General features: G+C 30.6%; 2 protein-coding genes across 2 annotated transcripts in view; one reads left to right on the forward strand and one right to left on the reverse strand.

Moving 5' to 3' along the window:
• LOC131848284 (uncharacterized) overlaps positions 1–20,462 on the forward strand; it is a 179,811-nt gene that overhangs the window by 64,536 nt on the left and 94,813 nt on the right. The window lies entirely within an intron of this gene.
• The window catches only part of LOC131848040 (collagen alpha-1(XI) chain-like), a 224,230-nt gene continuing 212,295 nt past the window's right edge, over positions 8,528–20,462 (reverse strand). The window contains exon 25 of the mRNA XM_059197796.1: positions 8,528–8,537. The gene's annotated coding sequence lies outside the window, so the exon portion shown is untranslated. The remainder of the gene's footprint in view (positions 8,538–20,462) is intronic.

Genomic DNA, 20,462 nt, shown 5'->3' on the forward strand with positions numbered 1-20,462 from the left:
AACTTATTTTTATCTATATTTCTTTATTGTTGCATATTTTAAATTTGTCCCCTTCACTCGTTAACCCTGTAATGCTCGTAAATAATTCCATAATCGCTATGTCGGCTAATTACGACAGAAACTGGCCACTGTGTCAGTACTCACATGGTCAACGCGAAAGTATCGTGTTCGTGTTGTTAAACTTAATTATCATTACTTCAGATACTAAGAAGCTATACCCAGACGGATGTTATAAGGTAAATTGTGCCGTGTTATTCGACCCTTAAGTCATAAAATAAATTATTCTGTCAATTCAATATCAGGTGGATCGGCTCTAATTTACCATCAGCTACATATTAAGAATATAACTTCTATTTAGTGCAATGATTTTGCAGTAAATTTGTATAAAGTTATTATGGTTTTGCCTCACTTTTCTTTTCGGTTATTTAATCGAAAAGAAAAGTGAGGCAAAATCATTCAATCAAAAGTGTACAAATGTACATACAGTGAACAAACAATACTAATTATTTTACTTTAAAAAATCATACCTAGTTACGTATACAAATATAATTTACATGTGTGTACTTGGCAGGGAACTCTACTGATAAAAATAAATAACCGACGTAGACTTTGAACGAAGTCATCTATGTGGCTACCTCAGTCTATCGTATTCAGCCGCCAAACAGCCTGTATTGTTAAATGTGTTTCGTTTGAAAGGTGAGATGCAGTGAAATTACGAGAATGGGCAACGCATCGTTGGTACCACGGCCGTCATTTGATAAAGTAATGTATTCGTGTTGCTGTTGATGTATAATTATAATCGACGGTTACCATCACGTGTGCCACATGAAAAAATATTAGTTCTTGAAAATCTATCGGATAACATACAAAAACATACAAAAGTATGCCGCGTAACAGAGAACCATATTAGATTAAAAAACGATTGACAGGCTTTAGATTAGACCGCATATTTCTCGTGTGTATAGATTTTTCTTCTAAATAAGACCAATTTAGAACATGGACTATTCTAAATTATTTTTTACTATAAGTGAAACAATAAGGTATTTAGTTTTATTAATAATCATCATAACTCTAACTCGTCTTCAATACTTTTGAAGGCAGGTCCTCCTATAATGCCTCAAACTATGGTTTAGGGGCATTTGGGACGTAAGGTCGTGGCCTTAAGTATTCGTCGACTCCGGTAACGTTTTCGATGTCGTCACTGTCTTGTAATTTTATAACAATGGGTACTATTATTACATATTATCTTATGAACATATCAATCATTGTTATAGACCACTTATTATCAATACAGTAGTTAACAGTAGTAACCTTGTTGTTATTTGATAGAGAAAAAATGAAACAAAGAACCGGAGGTGAAAACATGCTGACCTTACGTCGCATATTTCGTATTGTCATTAATGATTATAACAAGACTACTATCTCGTATTAGTTGCATATAATAGATCATATTTATCACATTTATAAGTGTACTATTATGATTGATGTGGTACATTTATATGTAAAAAGAATAGTTATGACAGAGCGGTGACATTTTCTGTATTGTAATGACAGCTTACTTATAGCACCTCTCTAGGGCGTAACTATACATAGGTTTGAAGGGTAGTGAAATTAAGCGTGGAAGTATAATATTTTGTTCTCACGAAAGTTTTTATGTAATTGCATTGGAAGACAAATTGACGGCTCCCTGATGGTAAGTGGTAATCAGCGCCAATATAAATGAACAGCACTAAGGACATCACGTTATTATGTGGCTCTACTATTACTAATATGTTGCAATTCCTGAGGACTAAGATGTCTCTTAGGCTATAATTTCACTACTAAAGAACTTGCCCTATAACTGTTACAAAGCTTACAAAGCAAGCTGCTGGGCGATTGAAATAGGTGAAACAGAAGTTGTCTGGATGACAGCATGAAGTCTTAAATCGTAACTGTAAAGTCTACCTTAGTTAATGGTCTCACGAGTAGATGTTATATTTTAAAGTGTCCATGATACTGTTTATGTCTGTCGATAATATTATACGTTTTTATAATACTTTAGCTAATGGTCAATTTTCTTCAAACATCTTGTTTCATATTCTAGTCGTTTAAAAAGGTTTATGTTAGGTATTGTAAAAAATCTAAGTTAGGTATTTTAATAGAGAACATTTTAGAATTATAAAATGATATAGGCTTGCTAAAGTTAAAATAAATACCAATTTGAATATTAATAGTTTTATCTAGTTTATAAATGCTACTTTGAACTTTGGTAAAGAATTAAAGTAAATTGTGTTAATTATATTACATGTCATTTACGTTGTTTTGCATATGCATAAATAACAGATTATTTATTGATCTGTCACATAAAATATTCTTAGATATATTTATATCTATTTTTCTTTCATCATCAAAAAGAAACCGACAGTGTTTTTTGTGTATACATAGTATGCTTAAATTTCTCTAGTTCTGCAATAATTTTGAATATTGTTTTTGAAATCTTTTGAATAATTATTACCTCACGAACGTCGTTTTTTTATGGAATATTTGTTTGTGTTATATTCTTAATTATACATTAAACGTTTAGGTACAATATTTTATTTAGGTTACTAATACTTTTCGTACTTATAAAAGATGTTCCTTCTTGTTTATACACAATTTTAAATCTTAATATAATCTTAAAGTACATTAATGAGGTGTACAGTTTCCACTAATTAAGTCATTTCCAAGATACCAGTACATAAAATCATATATTTATTAATATTCTAATATTCCTCGTTTAATATTACTAGCTTAATAAATACTTGAGTATGTATACATTTGAAACTTAAGACTAATTAAGGAAGCAAGAATAAAGTGCATCAAGGCTGACTAGTCTCTTACAACTTCTAGCAAAGGGCCGCACCTAGTGAAACACGATATTTCTTAGAAAACATCTTTATTGATGCTCGACTATAGTGTAGCTCTCTTATTTTCTAGATTGATTGCGTTTTAATACGATTGGAAGTCCTATATAAATATGTAGTTCTTTTTAAGTTAGACGTAAGTTAAATTGTTTATTGGTATAGGTACCTTCGATCGCAATTGGTCGCATGCTTGTTAATTTTTACAGTCTCTACCGTCCAGTTCAATTAGCTACTTCAGTTCTAGTAACTTTCAAGAAACTAAACTTGTACATTTTTATGATATTACTAGCTGACCACGCAAAATTTGTTTTGCCATATAAATTAAAATTACTATTAAAAATAGGGGTTGATGGTAGGAGGGTTAAAATTTAGGGTTGCATGTATTTTTATTTTATTTTGATTATAAAAAATAAACGTACAAGAATTAAAAAAAATGTTCTGGAATGATTCTGGAATGTAAAGACTGAAAAATAGATGGTAACAATGTGTAACGATTCTCAGACCTATTGAATAAGCCTATAAAATTTCGCATAAATCGGATGAGATAAACATAAGCATTTACGTACAAGTATTTATATTAGATCACGAATAATTTAACATTTTTAGGATTCCGAACCGATTAGGTAAAATAAAAGACTTACTCGTACATGGTGCGACAAAGTACTTAAACAATATAACCTACCGTATGTGTATCTACAATAATTATGTAACAAAACTATTAGAATGAAAGACTAACTGCTGCATTTCTTTTCGCACACTTAGTGTGTAATTGAAATTTTCAAAACTCTGTCTTTAGCAGATTACCAGATTTAGCAGGTTACATTATATAATATCTATATATAGCAAGTTTCTGGTTCCCAAATTTAGAAGTTTAAACTTCAGATTGATAAGTTAGCTAGGACAATTTATAATATTAGTATAAACGATACCCAAGTTTTAACAATAATAACAATGAATCCACCATCTAGTTCGAGCTTAATTTATGAGTACTATAAAACTAACAAAAATACTTAAAAGTACATACATAATATACATAGAAAAAGATCCACATCAATAAAAATAATCATACTCATGAATAATAAATGGGAGAATCGAATTCGCAACTGATGAAATTAAAATAGTGTGTTAATCCGCTAGACCACCAAGACCGTCATATTACAATATCACACATTCGATTGCCGTCCATTAAAATTTTCTCTGGCAATAAAGCGATTGCATTATTACCACTATCCCTACATCTCTATTGATATGTAAAACTACAAGAACTGGGCCACCCGTCTCAGCGTATTTAGGACAAGTAACGGAACCTCAGGTACTATTTGTAGGTACCACACTTATGAATATTCATTTCTTGTGCATTAAAATTGTTTGAATAACTTGTAATTACATTAATAATATTGATGCATTTATCAACTACCGTTTTATGTTTGTCGGTACAGATAAAAGCTGTAAACTGTTTAAACAAGAGTTGTACGAAAAGCAATGGGTTTTGTCTAAAGTTAAGTTAAAGTAAATGAACCTAATGCTTTTAGTTATTAGCTTAACCGAAACTAGTTGTCGGTAAATAAATGAATATGTGTATAATACTACTTTGAAATAAATAATTAAATCGAGAAATTAATACGTTGAAGAAAATAAATAATGTTTGTCTACATATTTGTTTAAACATTTAATTTCATGCCAGAGTTAATTTATTATGTCCTTTTAGGTATTCATATTTTATCTTTGCATTAATTGCTCTACGGGTTATATAGAGAGTTTACAATGATACGAATGAAGTACTAACTTACACAAAAAGAAAACAATTAAGTTTAAAGTGTACAAACACCTGTATTGTTATTACAACACTATTTTTTTTACTTTATCTTGTTCTCCATTGTTTAGACTTACACTTTATCCTGTTAATTAACATGTTTTGTCAAAATGTTGTACGGAAATGAAACAAAACAGTAGGTATGAAAGGTTCCGTTCGAAACTGGTTCAGTGTATTGAACCGAAGTAACGCCGGCTGCGTCGTCACTTCCTTGCTTTCTACTGTGAAATATTGCTTCGGTTCTAAAAGAGACCTAACTATAGATTCGCAGATATACTTAGCTACCTAAAGTGCATTGTGTGAATTTAGAACACGGTGCACTGGGCCTGTGGCTCTGAAATCTTGGCTGGTAATAGAAAATGATCCAAAAACACGATATTTAATGAATATTTTCGATTTTTTCTGTAACTGGAATGACAAACGAGCTGCCTGTGGTCACCGTCGCGTCGGCTGTATTCATGAATATTATTACACACATCTCGTGGTCACGTGACACGCGTGGCATAATGTTTATCATTTGTCTGTTTTCTGAGAAACGAAAATAGTTGTATATCTACTTATAACTAGTGAATTACCTGTATTTTGTCTATATTAATATGTATTATACTAATAGTACGATACTTCATTCATAAAAATCTAGTAACCGTTTACGTTTTATGTTGCACTAAATATCCTTTTTGGAGCAGTCGGCTAAATATTAGTGGAACAAGAAATTGTATAATCCCGGTTATTAACCAACGGATAGACTAGGAGTTTGTTATTAGAAATCTAGGTAAACGTCGCAAATAATAGAATAGATAGAACGGTATTAAGACTATCCGACATGGTAAATCCAGTGAAACATTACTTCAAAATTATCTCCACTAATGCCTGCTATTGTATAGGTTGATCTACCTTAAGGCGTTTAGAAACTCGGTCTAGATTTAATATCTTGGGGCATTATTGTAATCGCAATAGACTATTTCATATCAGATGCATCGCAGATAACGGTTAATTTGATTGATATCAATAAATACAGGAGGTTTGCTTAGACATCTAATAGTTTGTTTGTTACTATTATATTGAGTTGTATTAATAATATATTGATTAAGGGAAATGATCTTAAAATCAAATTAATACGTTAATCATATTTGCAGTTTGGAGTTATAAATACAGGATAGAAATAATAATTAACTTTCATTATTCCTACTGTATGTCCTGCAGTGGACTGCAGTGGGCTGATGATGATGATGATGATGCCTACTGCATGCCATAGGGGTACGCATATAATGTGTTGGGGTGGCAAATGTAAATTACTCCTGAATTCACTGAACTTTTACTTCTGACTTAACAAATAACCAGAATACTAAACGGAGCTGAATGCAATGAAAATTCATTCAATTAGAAACGTACGCTTATTTGCACAAGCAACGCCGGGAATGGAATCAAGGACAATTATACTAAATAGAAACTGAGATCCTCAAATCCTGCGCATTAACAATAAATATATGATTAAAAAAATTATATAATAATCAGATTTAGATTGAGATATTGAAGTTAATAGCGTAAACGCCATCCCTTTAACCAATTCTGCCACTAAACAGTCTGTCTATGTATGTATATATTTGTATCAGTTATCTACCTATAAAATAAGCTCAGCTTAGCATAGGACTAGATGGCGATGAATTGTCCTGAAATTGTATTATTCTTATTATATGGTAGTGAAATTAGTAGGTACAGTAACTACTTCATCCTCATATACCACAGCTATTACATTGTATTGCGTTGCTGCTTGTATTACACACAATGGTTTCCATTTTTAATCAGCTGGTTATCTGCTGTTTGCCAATGCGATTTTATAAAAAAATGTTAAACTATAAATTGATGTAGGAAATATTTAATAGCTTCATTAATTTACAATGTAATTAATTTTTAAGTATTATTAAATTTAACAAAGTTTAATGTGATAATAACATTTATTAGAGAATTATCTCTACATAAGTGCTGTGGATGTAATTGTTTACTATAATTATTAAATAAAAATGTTCAGTGTTTAGATGAACAAAATACCTTGCAAAGTGAAGTTAGATCTTTATGGATAATAAAGATCTAAAGATCTATGTTTTCGCCGAAGAGATTTATTAAGAAGAAATAAAATGAAACTAATATTTATTGATTAAAATGTTAACCATACTGTCTATACCCTATCATATTACTAGAACTTTCGTTTCATAATAAATAATGTAAGAATAACTAGAAAGTTAGTTAAAATTTGACGAGTAATACTTGTGAAAGCAGTTGACAGTATACGGTACAAGTTTGGCGTAATATATTCGTCTAATATTTCCGTCCCGTCGTCCCTTGCCCTTCACTCAACCATTACGTAATAATTAATTAATGTGGATGTACCTGAGTGATCATGGAAATAAATTCAATGACATTTTTTTAGCGCCCAGTTCTAATGATTTCCTAGAGACTGTAATTAAAACTAGCGACATCTCCAGTATGTATGGGGCATATATTATTTTTTAAACTTATGGCTATTTTTGGAATAACTAAAAATTTTAGCCAGACGAAAATACTGAATACCATTAAATTCATAGTTGTAAAGAAATCATAACATAATATGTTAAATATGTTAACGAAAAATAAAATAAATTAAATTAAAAACGATTCCTAGAATAATGTACAATGAAGAGAATCCACTGATACCACCATGAAAGTCAATATCACTCTGTCAAGAGTGTACGACCAAAGAAGAAGATAATAATGAAATTTATCGGAATGAGAATACCCCTATTTATCGGAAAACTTAAATATTATTAATAATTTTGGAAATTATTGGAATACTTAAAAATGCAATTTAACAAATGTGTTTCGGTGAGTACTTTCAGCAAAGAATTTCAGCCATAAAACTGAAAACTCATACACAGTCAAAAGTATTACAAGTATATACGAGAAAGAAATCAGTCCTAGAGTAGACCAGCTAAACAAGCACCACCCGTTCTCGAGTGAAAATGAATGCGGTAAAGAATTTTATATTTTTTACAGAGCAACGTTTATGAACGTTTATCTGTCATGGCAACTCAGGAAGTTATGCAAGAGTTTGATCACAATTACGGTTTAATAAAAGAAATTATTATGTCTGGTTTTACCGCGAGTCTTTGTGTATCAATCGTTTGTGGCGTGGATTCATAATAGCGAGATTAATATTTTACCGAGGTAGAATTTGTAAAAAGTAGACTGCGTGGGTATTTCAGTCTCACCTATTTTAGCTGCCAAGCAGCATGCTATTATTCGATTGATAAAATAATGAAATTACGGGAGAATAGATATATATGACGGCCTACGGATATTCATAAGTATGATTGTTCGTATCGGTTTGGGTGTTTTCTATGTGTAATATGTATGGGAATTAGAAAAAAAAATTATTTGTATCTGTTATCTAATACCCATAAGATAAGCTTTAGCTAGCTGAACTTGAGACTAGATGGCGCTGCGTGAATTGTCCAGAGACTATTATTATTATATCTCTTAGTCGTCCAGAATTGCAATGCTATCATGAGCGTCACATGATAATATGTAGTGTTCATGTACATGTACGATTATTACCGCTTACCATCAGGTTTACAGCTTATTTACTATATCTGTTACATTAAAAAAATTGTACATATATTGCCATAACTGAGCAGATTTCAATAATATTTTATTCGTTGCAAAGGATATATTTTTTTCGTATATTAAGTATCGCGGTCTTGTTGGTGGAGATCTCTAATCAATAATGTAGCCGCGATTATAATTAGATGTATGTTGTAAGTTAAAATCAAAGAAATTGAAAAGAAAAGACACTATAACTATAATCTCCAAAATAGCATTAAATATTTTGACATACCTATCGGAATATTACTAGCTAACATAATATTTGGGCCTTTACATCCATCAAACGCTAAATTAGTATGTCAGAAGTCATTTAATAGCAATATAACAGGTAAGTAAAAGATCCAACAACAATCTTGCCATTTAATAGCAAATGAAAGCTTAGTATAAAGATATTAAAATTTTAATGGTGATGCTATCCGACTCGAAGGACTACATAACCATTGATTTATTTTGTATCTTCATTCATTCATTCGAATTCTATATATGTAAAAAAATGAATGAGTCCCAATAACATCTATAAAGTACGTGTTATTTGGTAAAAATAATATTAGTGGATATCATATGTATTCCTTCAAACTTGAAAAGTAAAAACTGGGAAGAGAAATGAAAAGAGGATATAAGAAAGTAATCTTAATACGTTTTTTTATGCATAACTATGCTGTATTCATACAGAATAAATGATTCTTTTAAATTCTATTCGAATATTTTGTAAGCTATAATATTTACATTTCAAGTCACTGTTCAATACAATAATTTAGATTTATATATTAATTTCCCAGCCCAACGAATCGATCTGTACTTCATATTTCAATTAGCCAGGTCAAGTATATTATATGGAATTCTAGTAAATTTAATTTGTACCTACGAGTTGTTTTTAAGGCTAAATCTTATTCACAGCAGTCGATATTCTCAGTTTTATTTTTTAAAACACTTTCATAGTAACACCGGAAAGTTTCACGAAATTGATTTAGTTAAACGAAAATACAAAGATAATTCGTCCGTAGGTATCGTGACCCGGTGACCGAAACTGAACAATACTGTTTGTATTGTAAAACGAAAGTTTGATTCAACTTTACGACTGTACCCCATTCATCGGAGCATCAAATGGGTCCATTGAAATAATGACAGGTTACAAATAGAGGAAAGTAAGCCATTGTTCGATTCGTACTTCACAAACTCGTCTCACCTTTTTTGTGGCGGTGTAACTTACTGGAGCGTAGGAGTGTAACATGTGATCGATATTTGTGAATGAAAAATGCACCAATTAGAAGTAAATGAATGAAATTATAGTTTAAATAAGTCGTACTTAATAAGTCGTAGAAATTAACGGCCGCGCGAAAATGATTAATTGAATACATTTTGTTATTTATTGGTTAAAGGAAAGTTTCATGTTTGATTTATTAATATTACGATTGTATAATATACACAAATTCTTCTTTTTACTTCAAAATAATCATCATTATACATATAAAAATTAAAATATGTCCTTAAGGATAGTCCCAAGTTCATTCATTGCCAGTTACATATTTTTGCAATATTGCTTTCAATATAATTTCAATAGAATTTACAATAGAAACTCGATTGTACCTGTTTTAAAGAGTCTCAATTGTTGAGTCTATCTGATTAAAACGGCGTATATTAAAATGTAATTATTACGTTTGATCTTCATCTCTGTATCATATCCAGTGTAATGTAATGAACACGTAATTTTATCTGCATTGTGCGGTATTGAGTTCGGTATTCTATTCACACAAAGAACAATGTTCACGGAGTGTGAATTGCATTCGAATAGTGTAAATTTTGTACGGTGAAAGCAATGGGAACTTAGAAATCGTTTTGCGATAATTGTTTAAAGCGAATACTGAATTGATTCTTTTTCTTTAGTTGAAGTGATTCCAATTATGATGATGGAAGAAAGTGATAATGGATTATCGTCTCTTAATATCTACTATTTACTTAAATGCTTCAAAGTAAATAGTAAATGTACGAGACTAAGTTACAAAAACATGACTGTTAAATTTATTACTGATCATTCACGGCCGCCATATTTATTTAATGGTATCGTTAAGTAGCCATTAGTGCTTTCACAATTAAGATAAATCTAAACACATCGTTTATTAAAGTAAATAAAGAAAATTATTTCCACCATTACTGAAAATAGACAGACATTATTTTATAATTATTTTTTACCGATTTATACTTTGTACTTATCTTAATCGCCAAATGGACAGTTTGCCCATTTCGGATGTTATAATGCAAATAAATTATTAGTATTATTAATATGAAATTAAAATACAAGTTTACATAATAAGTCCGTAATAAGCATTTTTGACAGTTACTAGTATTAAAACCGATATAATTTTATTAAAATTCGCGTCATCCATTGTTTATACTTTAAATAAATAAATAATATTTAATAAACATTTATTATGAATATATTTTTTTTATATAACTACGATGATGGCAATGAAGCATACGGCCCATCTTATTTATTTTTCACTTTAGATTCTGTCACGATATAAAGCATAGGCAGTCCAAATGATCTGCTTAGTTTTCAATACACTGTAATAAACACTTTAATAAATAATAAGTGCACATTTAAATATTTGAACAGTTAATTGAAGCAATAAAGAATTCAGATATCACGTCGCGGTCGCTTTCGTCCTGACATACCTTTAAGTAACTTTTCTATCGGCAGAAGTATCCTATTATAAGTAGGTTAAATGGAACATTGTTTGCATGTTGCTGTGACATCGAAATTGTATCGGTATTCTTTAGTAGAAGTACTCTTACTACATAAACCTACATTTCGTTAGACTCTTTATGAAAACCCATGATAACGCCAGCTAACCATAATAGTTAGATATAGTTGATTATACGGTACTAACTTCGCGGTTTAACATCGCCTTTCATTGGTCCGAAAATTCTAAATGTTCCGTTTTATTAGAATTGATCAAATTAAGTGGGGCGTGAAATTCCGTTCGATTTTGTGAGAGCAAACACTTATTGCCTTTGCTAAGTGTTCGACTTGTAATTTTTTACTTTGTGGCTTAAGAATGTACAATCATTTTGTTATTGATCGGCGTAAAATGCCCTTTTACGTTTCAATAAATTTAAAGAGAATTGTCAATTTATTGGCGCGTATAAAAATGTAAGCACCTAATAAGATTCACATATTTTTAGTACAATGACCAAGTTTCTAAGTAGGTCAGTCTCGAAATAAAATATCTTATTGTTTTTTTGTACTTTCGTTAGTTATCAATGTTGTGATGGAGAAATATAAATGGAGAGATATTGTCTACTAGTCGTATCCCGCACCACTACCGGCTTGAATTCTGGTGGTAACTTAATCTTATAGATCAAAATAGGACATTTTACATTGTTCCAAATTTATTTCGTTCAATATATTTTGTTAGAAAGAGTAACATAAATTCATACATCTATCATACCTTGCAAACTCTCGCCTTTGTGATAAATAAGAAGATTAGATCTATTTTTAATACTATGCATTAGCATTTTTATAAAATTACACATGTCAGCCATACTTTAATGATACGATGACAGACTTACATTCAGATTGAAAAACTATAACGCACGCCTTATTGTATCAGGCAAAAGGCAAAATGGCGAGCTAAAGAAAGAAAATGGCTAGGTATCAACCGATTCATACGTAACTTTTATCACCAGTAAACAGCCGAATATAGATTTTGTCCTTGCCATGTGAAAACCAATAAAAAAGTTGAGCTAACTTTATACAGGGTTCATGTTTGTTTTAGTAGTGAATGTATTTTAGGGTTTGAACTCTTGAGTAACAATATGTGTTTGTTTTAATTCGAGAGACTTCACTGTAATAAGTAACAAGAAATCGCAAAAGTGCAAGTGTTAATACTAAAGTATAATATCAGTTTTTCTTTATAAGGTACTTTCTTGGGGTTTAGTTATTTTATTTAATACTGGCTATTAAAATTTATAATCAAAACTTGCTTTTTGGGAAACTACATAGTAAATAACAGAGAGCATTTTTAATAATAGATATAATAGATGTAACTGTTAAATATACAAGCATTTATTTCAAACTTCTTTTAGTCTATTCCAAATATATAATTAAGACATAATATAAACAGCTTTTTAAAATTCATTTCATATCAGGTGTTCCTGCTTTTGCTCTAAGATATTCCGTATCACGTTTCAGGGTCTAACTTATATAAATATTTCACTCTAATAAGGTTTCCTATTAACTTACCTGATTTGCCTTTTGAAGTAATTAATCTTAGTTCCTGACTGCCCACGCCTAGAACTTGCGTAAGTACTCCTACAGGTTTTGCACGTGGAATAGTCTGTGTACACATATCCATTAGTAATAAGATAACTTGGCTACGAGCACTACAATCAACCCAGATTGAACTTGTGTAAGAGTAACGCCCATTGATATCAATGGATCTCGTATCGTTGTAATTGTTGGTTACTTTGTAATTTAATAATAATAATATATCAGGACAATTCATACAGCGTCATCTAGTGCCAAGCTCAGCTGAGCTGTGTTATGGGTTCTAGACAACTGATATCGATATGTAGGTAGATATTTTTTGGTAAATACATACTTAATATATTTAGAAACCACCTAGATCAATTCAAATAATTATAGTAATTAATACAAATGTTTGTACTGTACGAGGAATCGAACCCGCGATCATCGAAACTAAAGCGGTGTCCTAAACCGCTAGACCACCGAGGTTGTTAACTGTTGTTTTACTATTTATATTCACTGTAGTAAACATGCCTTGGCGCAAAATCAGTGTGATTTATAGTTATTACTAGTTCTTTCTCGCGACGTTACTTGCGTGGAAAATATCGGCGAGTATGCTGATGTACGGAGATTGTAGTTTGTGACCTCATTGCATTTCGACCTACACGGGGTCCCACATGTAAATTATCGCTATCATGGGCTAAGTGACCTGATACATACTCGTCCTGTCATCCTGCACTGATACCCCGTCAGCATATATGATTAGCGCAGTTTTACAAGCATTTTTATCCAAAAAAATATTCGAGTTTTTAAAACATTTAATTCTAACATAAATCTCTCATTATTCAGATATGTATTCATAGGTATAATTATTATGATTTATTGTGTATGTAATTGCAAAAAAACAATCAGTTTTTTATTAGATACCTACAGCACAAACCCTGCTTAATTTGCTTCCACATTCGTTGCTACCTACTATGGGATTTTTCTATGTTATTTTAATTTTAAATACCTTTTAATATTCTCCGTTCGAAGGTTTGATAGAATTATCTTTGCGAATTAAAATCACCCAACCAAATTAGACAAGTGACATAGTCACAATAATAATTCGATCTAAGTTTCACAATATAGTCTACCTTACAACATTAACCACAAGTTGGTTAAAAATAGTTGACAGCAAAACCACAGAATATAATAGTACAATTAGCAATAATTCATTCCACTCTAAGTAGTACTGAGAGAAAATAATTTATTGCCGTTACGAATTTATTATTCAACTATAATTTTATTCATCCATTTACCTACGTAATATTTTATTACGTATAAATTTTTATTGACCATTTAAATGATTCCAATAAATACACATACATAACAGTATAGTTAGACCTATGCACAGAGCAATCAACACTATGTTTTATAAGAGCTTGCACCGCCCTTGTGAAAATTGAACCGAATATGAATCTATGTAAAAAAAGCTTCTAAAAGCGTTTGAGTTTCCTTTTCATTCCTTTTTTTAAAGATCAGATAACGGCGTATACCAGTATAGGTCTTATATTGATTATTTCTTCTATTCATAAATGTTGTAAACTGTTCAATTTCTTTTTAATTCGACAGGTACATTTTAAACGACGTTTTAAAAAATTGTAAAAAGAAATTTATTTTATATATCGAACTAGATTCGAGCTATTTCGATTTTAGAATTTTATTCCATTGTCATTGCGTGGAACACAATGTATCGGTTACATAAATTCTGTATTCTTTCTGTAGCTACTTATTGACATCGCGTGATGTATTTTTTTACCGTTAGCATATCATTACCAGAAGTTTCTACGTACAAATAGTCAACTGAGCCTCATAAATTCTTATTCTATTGCTGTAAGTTAGAAATTGCTGTGGCTATTTATTTTTGTATTAATAAATGACTTTTACCGTCTATATTATTATTGTCGTGCTTCAAAAAATTTCGCTTGATTTATGATTTCTTGTTAAACTAAAAATAGGTTATTTTATGTGACTTTGTATGACAAAGACAAATAAGGTGCCGGCCCAACTGGAAAGTGGTAACTGCCGTCTTCACAATTGAACTACACTGTGGACTTTACAAAATACATTGTTAGTAATTTGTAATTTTCTATGTTTAAAGCTGTTTAAACTCATAGGTGACGTTTACTGCCTACTTTCTACTGACCCGTTAACTTATTTACCTTTCTCAGTATGGTATAAAAAAAGATACGAGTTCATATATAATTGGTAAGCTCCGTTTACCTAGAAATGACAAGTACAATGTTTCCTGGATTGTTTTTATTTATTTAAATAAATAAACAAATACTAAATGATACATTACATATACACAGTACGATATATAGAACTATAAATAGACTGTTTTAAAAAAGAGAAAAAATATTAAAAAATAAGACATTATAAAATAATGTTTTATTACTACTACTGTTGAAATATTTTTTTTAATTATTTGGTCATACTAAAGTATCATTGAAATACGTGTTAAATATTAACTAAATGTTGTGTTTACAGACATCAATATTAAACTGTATGTGAATATTTTTAATGAACTGTACTGCGAGAAAGAGAGTAAATATGTAGTAAAAAAAAGATGATGAAGGGTACGATCATGATATATTTCAATCGAGTCCAAAGAGTATCAAAAGCTATGTGTATGTATACTTTCATCAACCGAAATATAAATAATCTTTATATAAATTTAATATAAGCACTTTTGAATAGTCCCCTTTTTTTATTTTTCCACTCATGCGGAACGCAGACTCATCACAAGAGAACGAGCAAGACACTTGCGTGTTGCTCTAACAAACAAGTAAATCTGCAATACTATATCTATCTGATATAGCAAACATTGCAAAGCATCTTACATTATGAACGTTTCGGTAAACTCTCTAGACGCCAAGATAATTGGATAACAGCTGCTTTGAAGACATAATAATAACAGTATGCAATTGTTTCGTAAACATTTATGTGCAATTTGAAACAATGAAACTGGTTTACTAACAGCCGTACGTGAGTCTATAATAATTCAAATAAACAATTATTGCCGTATTAGATAGATTTTGATATCCTTGTGGTTTAGTAGTTTATTTATAAGTCTGACATGAACCTAAACGTTCTGAGTTCGAATATGGCTATTGAAAAAATGTTTGTCTGTAAATGTATACTTACGGACTCTCAGATGTAGCAGGAAACATCGATATTGCATTAAATTAATCCGAAAGACGGAAGCTACTTCATTGGATTTAAATATACCTCCATCGTGCAGTTTATTAGAACCTTCTTGCCATATATAACCACATTGTGGAATCACCTTCCAACATTGGTATTACTGATATAAATATAAGCATATGTTTTTTTGTAAATACACAAGTTACGATACCGATAAAAACAATCATACTCATGAATACAAATGTTTGTACTATGATAGGAATCGAACCTGCAACCATTGGATATAAGGCAGTCGGCGGTCGGCGGCGGCGGTCTGACTATCTATCTTTGTTTCTACCTATTTGTTTACGGATTGATAATACGTTTCATGAAAATTAAAAAAATATTCCGACACGAAACCACATTGGATATTTCTATCGCAAAGATAATCATTTATTTAACTAATAGTTTATTTGGATAAGCTATTTTTTTGCTTGGATAACCCAGATGTGTTATGGGCGGACTGACGTTCCAAAGATGCCTCATTACGAGGGAGGTGATTCTTCTAAAATCATATTATACATAACTCTAGTTTTTACAGTAAATTAAAGATTTCATAGATAGTTGATATCATATGAACTATTTTGATTGCAGAGCATTGTACTATATGAAAGTGAATCTTAGTAATATCCGAAAGCAAAAGTTAATTGTAGTCTCAGTAATTACTATAATTCTTTGTTATGTAAACATGTAATGATGTGCTTAAATTATAGAGTTGAATATTTGTTTTAAGCGCGTCTAAAGACCTCAACACAAAAGCAATTTGGAATAGTCACTCGATCGTAAAATAGAAAAAACTAGTTTGTTTGAAAATAAATCACATTATATTATACTAGAGTTAAGTCTTCATTTAGACTTTATTTAACATTTTAAATTTGAAGGGTACAGTGTTTCTGATACTTATTTAAATTTTATTAACCGATGTAAATAGATAGCTTTTATGTTTCACTAAATTATAGGTTATTTTTTGTGGTTCTGATTTTATGTCACCATAAAATAGACAGAATATAACCGTGTATAATACAAATAGATTTATTATGACTTATCATAATGCTATTAGGTGGAAGTTCAAATATTAGTAAAATCTTTTCAGTGATTTTTTAGTTTTAGAATTTTCTCAGTCTAGTCTGTCCTTGTGTACTTTATATCAGACTCACTTCAGGCTAGTAGAATAAAGACAATCATCTCGGTCCAATAACAGCTGGATTCAGCGGCTTGTAATAGTGGCTTCTGAGGAATTGAATGGATTTTATTTTATTCCCTACTCTCAGAAAATACGAGTAATGAATGAATTGGACGCTCGATTAAAATCTATTGTTGTAATCTAAGTTTTTAAAAATAGAATACAATAAATCTTTATTAAAATATATTTAATACAAGCAATTTTGAATAGACATTTTCTGATTCTATTACCAATTTGGTATGGAATGATTTAGCTTATAAGAATGGCCGAGGAACTTGTATGTTGCTTTTTTCAAACAAATATTCATTTTGTTGTGCAAGATAATATAGAAATATTATATATATATGGTAGTTGAGTTGATTTCAATAATATAGATTAAACATACTACATATTTACTAAACATATATTTATATACAAAACCATTGTTTGATTCCGATGTTGTAACATTTTATGTATCATCATTATCATTACATATTATAAAACAAAGTTGCTGTTGCTGTCTATCCCTATGTATGCTTAAATCTTTAAAATTTCGCAACGAATTTTGAAGCGGTTTTTTTTACTAAATAAGAGGAAGGTTTATATGTATTACATGTGCACCCGTGCGAAGCCGGGGCGAGTAGCTACTTATTTATATTATCACCAGATTTCTTATAGAATAAGCGAGATAACCGAGAGAATGGCCTCTAACCCTACATCTGTTTTTCCACTTAACATACTACCTACATATTCGTGGTGTGTCTCGGGCATGCACGGCCGGTTGTGGAATCTCTATAACTTTGTAATTATATTCAGATGTAGACCGGTCATGATTTTCATCATCATTTCTACTTATCATTCGTTCACTGCTGTATATTTTTACTATATGAAACCTATTGTACTTTTTGACAAAGTGTGGAATAGATTCCGTATAATATGCAATCTAAAAAAAACACCTTAGCAACTTTGATTGATTGAGATTTTCCAAAATTCTTGACAATATCATATACCTCGTGAGAAATTGTCTGACACTGTATGTCTACTCCTATGTAACAATATAGGTCAACTTACCAACAAACCGTAATGGAAAATTGAGCGGTCGCATAATTTGAGTATCTGATAACTGATGCGGAAAGAAGGTGTCGACCGCACAAGTAAACAATGAGCAAAATATATAGCGCAAAAAACAAAATTACTTATAAACCAATAGTCTTTTATTTATGAATCTTATAAACGACAGGTGTGCAACGAGCGTGTGTTGTAATACATTGTTAAATTAAACGTGCATTGTAAATGTATAAAAGAAAAAAAATCGCTCATGAACGGTTGCGTGGCCACCCTAATAGACATGATTGTGAAACGAGCACAGACACGATTATGTTGGCCTGTTAGAGAATCAAAATTTGTTATTTGACATTGTATTCTTGGCACATTACTATATCAAAATATTTATGAGTAGTGTTTCCTCTAACTTAGTGTGCCTATGCATTTATAAACACCCTCCTATGGGTGATAATCAACGACAATAATAAATAAAACATCTACATCTATCTCCATTTATAACTCAATTAATTAATTATCATAACAGGATGGTGTATTTAAAATATTCATAAAATTGAGAGTATTTTTCTCGGCTTTCTATTGTCATTATTTTGACCCATATCATAATATTCAGTAAAAATTTCATCCCGTTTACTCTAGCCGTTGCTAAGTAAAATATTTATGTGTAAAATAATAGAAAAAAATAAATAGTTTATTTATATATCTATAATTTATACCCACGTTTACATCATCCAATTTTTGGGATCGGGACAAAATTTTTAGTCCCGCTCCGGTTGACATTATGAGCTACATAGCTCAAGGCAACAATTACAGCATGCTAACATGCAACGGATGCTATTGTTGGCTATATCACTCCATTAGATTCATCTGCAGATCTCATCAATATAATTATAATGTAACGTAGAATGAAATAATACTGATGTTTCTATAATAACTTACTTTATTTGTTTATTGTTTCAGGTACGGCATTGAAAACTGATGAAGTTGTCTAAAATTACTTGGAAAATCTTAAGAAAGAAACGTAAGTTCTTACTGCACTACTAGTCGAGCAAAAAGATATAAAGCTTATTTTTTTCGCTTACGACAGAGTACGAAAGAAAAGAATTGTTTATAATTCTTTTTTAATTAAATTTTGTTTTCGACAATTCACATAATGCCCTATATACACAAGTTAAGCTTGCTAAAGCTTTGACTCGATAACTGATACAAATACATAGTTTATTTTTCGTAAATACATAAATAATATAAATATAAAACACCCAGACCGATACAAACAATCATACTCATGAATACAAATGTTTGTGCCGTGCCAGGAATCGAACCCGCGACCATCGGACGTAAACCGGTGTGCTAGACCGCTATACCACCGAGGTAAAAAATAATTAAATTATTGTTTTTTAGCTATATCTATATCATAGCTGACATGTTAATAGGACAAAAACGATGAATCGTTTTTGTCCTATTAACAGTTCAGAATAACGAGATGCAAACAAGCTTGTACGTCATCCATCGCGCTCTGTTTCCTATGTGGGGTGAACTGTGGAACAATAGACAATTATATTTTTATCTCCGCTCTTGTTACAATATTTTATTGCATGTTAAACAAGTAATGAAATGCGTAAATGTTTGTCTAAGTGAACAATGGTATATGGTAATTTACTTATGCGACTAATATAACTAATGTGACATATAATTTTATATTTTACAAAATAAACGCATGTATAATTTAGACAACTACATAAATATTTAAGATTTTGTGTCACATTCATACTAATACTATAAATGCGAAAGTGTGTTCGTATGACTGTCTCTTTGTGTAATATTTGATAATAATATGAGCATAGACTGTATTATATTTGTTTGACATCTGCTATTAAAAAATATTTTTATAGTGATGGAAAATGAATTTCTGAGGAAACAGATGGTTTTCTATATAATACATGCAAAAATACTGTAAAATAAAGAAATCTAGAATGGTTGAGTTAACTTTATTCATGAAATGAATATATTATAGTATAAAAAGTGATAAGCAGAGCGTGTGTAAATAAATACATAATATACATAGAAAATATCCAGACCGATACAAACAATCATACTCTTCAATACAATATGTTTGCACCGAGCGAGGAATCGAACCCGCGACCATCGGAACTAAAGCGGTGTGCTAAATTGCTAGACCACCGAGTCTGTCAAAAATCTTTACATTAAATTTTACGTATTCACACAGTATTGGTAAATAATAGCAATATGTATTTTATATATCATAGATATATGTATATCTTTTATTAGTATATGTATACCTCTTCACCTACACATATATAATGAACAGCGAATGCAGTGTTTAACCTAAAGTAAATGGAATTAGCTTAAAAGATAAATATGATACAGATTATACTTGTCTTTACTTCCTATATAGACATTTAGAGACAT

Source organism: Achroia grisella, unplaced genomic scaffold (assembly GCF_030625045.1).
Source record: "Achroia grisella isolate CSIRO2021 unplaced genomic scaffold, CSIRO_AGI_Agris_v1 utg546, whole genome shotgun sequence".
Classification (NCBI taxonomy): domain Eukaryota; kingdom Metazoa; phylum Arthropoda; class Insecta; order Lepidoptera; family Pyralidae; genus Achroia; species Achroia grisella.